At 30.5% G+C, this 4,979-nt stretch overlaps 1 long non-coding RNA gene across 1 annotated transcript; it reads left to right on the forward strand.

Moving 5' to 3' along the window:
* Window positions 1-4,500, forward strand: LOC109582473 (uncharacterized). Its single transcript, XR_002185107.1, has 17 exons — window positions 1-71; window positions 298-342; window positions 405-457; window positions 519-671; window positions 745-791; window positions 1,199-1,317; window positions 1,402-1,460; window positions 1,544-1,651; window positions 1,711-1,850; window positions 1,916-2,050; window positions 2,105-2,161; window positions 2,211-2,836; window positions 2,884-2,994; window positions 3,055-3,236; window positions 3,299-3,771; window positions 3,867-3,969; window positions 4,041-4,500. It is a non-coding gene; the product is annotated as an uncharacterized LOC109582473 (long non-coding RNA).
* The last annotated feature ends 479 nt before the right edge of the window (window positions 4,501-4,979 follow it).

Genomic DNA, 4,979 nt, shown 5'->3' on the forward strand with positions numbered 1-4,979 from the left:
TCTCTAAAGTTGTTTTAAAACGTTTGTCATACTACTTCTCACTATTTGTTTCTTCTTTTCTCAGTTTCAAGGTATAGTTTATACTAGAAATGATTGATTGGACTCAGTTTTTATCAGTCACATTTGTTATTTACAAGTTTTATTTACTACGGACTGTACTTTTTTTCCTTATTGCTGTTTATATTATATTTTAAAATACCAAAAGTTATGATCACACTGATTTATTATCATTTGAGGTTGTTTTTTGAAATGACCCTTCATGTTCTACTCACTATTTGCTCATTCTTTTTTGTATAGTTAATTTACCAAAAGTTACTGATCAGACAGTTCTTATCATTTGTGGTTGGTTTTAAATTTGTTACATGCAATACTGAATTCGCACTTTGTTTTTCTCCATTTTATAGTATAGTTTGAAATACAGCAAGTGACTTCACAGTCTCACGTTTTATCATTTCAAGTTGGTTATTAAAGTGATGTTTCATGTTCTACTAACTTCTATTTGTTTCTTCCTTTCTTAGTTTCTACCATTTTAACAGGAGTGACTGAATAGACGGCTCTAATCATTTGTGGCTGGTTTTGAAATGTTTCATGTAATACGACTTACTATTGGTTTCTTCTTTATTTTCATAGTATAATTTATACCAGGTCACACTCAATTCATATCATTTAAAGTTAGTTTGAAATTGATGTGTTATGAGCCAACAACTTATCACTATTTGTTTCCTCTTTATTTAATTTTTGAAGTATACTTTAAATTACCAGAAGTGACAATCTTACTGAGTTCATATCATGTAAGGTTGCAATTTCAAAGAATGTTTTTGTTCTACTCAATTTTTATTCTTTCCTTCTTTTCTGAGCTTCCTAGTGTAGTTTATACAAGGACTGACTGATCAGGAATTTTTTGTTATCTTTTTTATGTAGGTTTAACAATATTATATTCTGTGACTTCAATTTGTTTCTTTTTTCCTTTTAGTCATAGTGTGGTTTATACCTAGATTAACCAATTGCTTAAAGTCGTTTGAGGTTGTTTTAGAAATGTTTTTTTGCTCTCATTTTACATTTTTTCCTTTTCCCACTTTAATATGGTGTATACCTGATACAACTAATCATATTGTCGTGTGTGCTTCGTTTTAAATAGACATCTCATGTACTTTCAACTTCTCATTATTTTCTAGTTCTTTTTTTATTTTTATGGTAGAGTTAATACCAGGAGTCAGGGATGAGACAGCCATTTTTGATATTTTATGTACTACTAATTTCTCACTATTCGTTTCTTTATTTTTTAACTGTGGTGTATACCAGTAGTGTCTGATCAAAGTGAGTTCTTATTGTTTGAATTTGCATTTAAAGTGATTTTTCATGTAGTGCTACCTTCTCACTATGTATTACTTCTTTTCCTAGTTTCATAGTAAGGTGTGTATTCCAGAACTGACTAATGAACTTAGTTGTGATTATTTAAGGTTGGTTTAAAAATATTTTATGTACTTTTTGACTTAAGACTTTTGTTCTAAATTACCTGCATTGATTAAGTTTTATTCTTTAGGTTCTTTAAATATTGTTTTATGTTTCACTTCACAAATGTCTCTTGTCCAACTTTCATGTGTGTTGTATGCCTAAAGTGACTGATCAGACTGACTTTTCATCATTATAGGTCGGTTTTAAAATGATACTTAATGTATAATTGACTCTACTTGTTTCTTTGAATTTAAGGAGTCACTAATCAAACTTATCTTCAGTTCGTTTTTGAAGTTACGTTTAATGCTTTACTTTTCATCTGTTTCAATTTTTTAGTTTTCATATTATGTTGAATGCTATGAGTGACTGACAACACTGAGTTGTTATCTTTTAAGGTTGGTTTTATGAACATGCTTGCACTCACTTTGGATCTGTTCCTTCTATTTATATTATATACCAGGAGTGACTGATTTGACCGAGTTCTTATCATTAGATGTTCTACTTACCTCTCACTACCTGTTTCTTTTCTCTGTTTCGTACTATAGTTATGACAGGAGTGACTGATGATATCTAATGATTAATTTCATGGCTTAAGGTTGCTTTATGAAATGTTTCATGTTATATTATTCACTATTTGCTTCCTCTTAAGTCCTTAGAATAATTTAGACCTGGAGTGATTGATCTGACTGATTTCTTATGACATAATGTTAGACTTTTAACTTTTTAGGTTTTACTTTCTCAGTTTCATAGTGTAGTTTACACCAGTAGTGCCCGACCTGACTACAGTTGTTTTAAAAATGTTTCATGTACTTATAACTTCTCTATTTGCCTTTGTTAGTTTCATAGTATAATTCATACTATGAGTAACTGATCAGACTCAGTTTTTATTATTTTGATACTAATTTCTTCAATGTTTTATGACTGATCAGACTGGGTTATATTGTTTCAGTTTTTTATAATGATGCTTCATGTACTACTGACTTTTTTTCAGTTTCGTGGTATAGTTTGAATTTCAAAAAGTGACGGATCGGACTGAGTCCCTATTATTTCATGTTGGCTTTTTAACGATGTTTCACTTCCTACCATCTGTTTGTTTTGTGAGTTTCATAATACCAGGAGTGACTTTAAGACCGAGTTCTTATTATTTCTTCTGGTTTCAAAATGTTTTGTTGACTGCTCACATCTAACTACTTTTGTCAGTTATATACAACCGTTAATTGCATGAGTAACTGATCAGGTTTAAAACTACTTACTTTGCCCTATTTTTTCACTTTTGTAGCATCAAGACACTAATCAGGCTGAGTTCTTACCAATTGAGTTTGGTTTTTGAAATGATGTTTCACGTTTAGTTCTTTTGTCCTCAATTCTTACTTTAGTCTATGTAACCACAACTGATCACAGTTCTTATCATTTGTGGCTTGTTTGTAGGTGACGTTTTATACACCACTATTTTCTCAGTATTTTTGCTCATTTTACCTCTCTTTCACGGTATAGCTTTTACCGAAAGTGACTGATCAGTCTACTTAGTTGTTATTTGAGGTTAGTTTCAAAATAATGTGGTCCGGAATACTACTCACTACTTTTTCTTTTTTTCTCAAGTATAAAGTATACTTTAAAAGCACCAGAAGTGACTGAGATCAGACTGTTTTCTGATCACTTGACATTGGAATTTAAAACAATAGCTCATGTTCTACTCATTTGTCATTGGTTACTTAATTTCTCAGTTTCATTGTGTAGTTTGTACTAGAACTAACTAATCAGACAGAGTCTTACCATTTGAGGTAAGTTTTAAAATGAAGATTTATGTACTTGTTACAACTATTTGTTTCTTCATTCCTCCAAGTCATAGTGTAGTTTATATCTGGATTAAGGGAATGCTTAAAGTCATTTAAGGTTGCTTCTAGGAATGTTTTTATTCGTCTCACTTCACATTTCTTTCTTCTAAAAAGTTTGATGTGGTGTTCATCATTTGCTCTTTATTTTAAATTGATGTTTGCCGTACTTCTGACTTCTCACTAATTACTACTTATTCAATTTTACAATAAAGTTTATAATAGAACTCAGTTATAAGACAGTTATTATTTGACCCTGGTGTTACATGATGCTAAAAGTACTACTAATTTCTTACTATTTGTGTTTCATTTCTGTTTCATACTGTGGTATATACCAAGAACGACTGATCAGACAGTTCTTATTGTTTGATGTTGGTTTTTAAACAATTTCCTGTACTACTAACTTCTCACTATATCCTTTACTTAGTTTCATAGTAAGGTGTATCCAGAAGTTCCTGATGAAACTGAGTTCTGATCATTTAAGGTAGGTTTCTCTACTTATTGACTTCTATTTGTCTCTTTGTTTATAAATTTCATGTAGTTTTAGTTCACACCTGGGTTTACTAAGTTTTATTTTAGGTTGTTCCTTAAAAAATTTTCTGTTCTACTGTTTCTTTTTTTCCCATTTTCATGTGTGGTGTATACTAAAGTGACTCATCAGATTGGGTTTTCATCAGTTTATGTAGGTTTAATGTAATTCTTAATGTACTTTTGACATTTCTCTATTTGTTTCTTTTTTGCATTCATTACTAGTACACTTTATACTAGGAGTCTCTGATTAAACTTATTTTCATAAGTTTTTCAAACTATCCAATTTCTCAGTTTCATATGTTGATACTATGAGTGACTGCTCACACTGAGTTCCTATATTGGAGATTTGTTTTATAAAAATGCTTGCACTCACTTTGGATCTGCTGCTTCTATTTATGGTTTATACCAGGAATAACTTGAGTGAGTGCTAGTCATTAGATGTTCTACTTACCTCTCACAATCTTTTTATTACTCATTTTCATACTATAGTTTATAGCAGGAGTGACTAGTGAGATCAAATTCTTATTGATTTTGTCGTTTTAAGATTGGTTACTGAAATGTTTAATGTTCTACTCACTGTTTGCTTTTTTTAGGTCCTTAGCATGGTTTAGACCAGGATTGACTAATCTGACTGAGTTTTTATTATGTGGTTTTAGTTTTTGTAATGTTTCGTTTACACAGACTTCTTTTTGTTTCTTAACATCTCAGTTTCACAGTCTAGTTTATAATAGTAGTGCCTACCCTGACTACATTCTCATTTTGCAGTTGTGTACTTACATTATGTTTCATGTGCTACTTACAATACTCTATTTGCACCTTTTAGTTTCATGGTATAGTTTATACTATGAGTTACTGATAAGACTAAGTTTTTTTCATCATTTGAGTTTTTTAAGATGATACTTTATGTACTACTGGCTTACTTTTTTCAGTTTCATTGTATAGTTGAAAAGACGAGAAGTGACTGATCAGACTGAGTGCTTATTATTTCAAGTTGGTTTTGAAATGATTTTCTACTTCTTACTATTCATTTATTTCCTCAGTTTTATTTAGTTTATACCAGGAGTAACTTCAGACCAAATTTTTATTATTTATGTTTGTTTTACAATCATGCTTTATTTACTGCTCTCTTCTCACGACTTTTCTAAGTTTCATAGTATAGTC

The sequence above is a fragment of the Amphimedon queenslandica genome, unplaced genomic scaffold (genome assembly GCF_000090795.2).
Source record: "Amphimedon queenslandica unplaced genomic scaffold, v1.1 AMPQUscaffold_13381, whole genome shotgun sequence".
NCBI lineage: Eukaryota > Metazoa > Porifera > Demospongiae > Haplosclerida > Niphatidae > Amphimedon > Amphimedon queenslandica.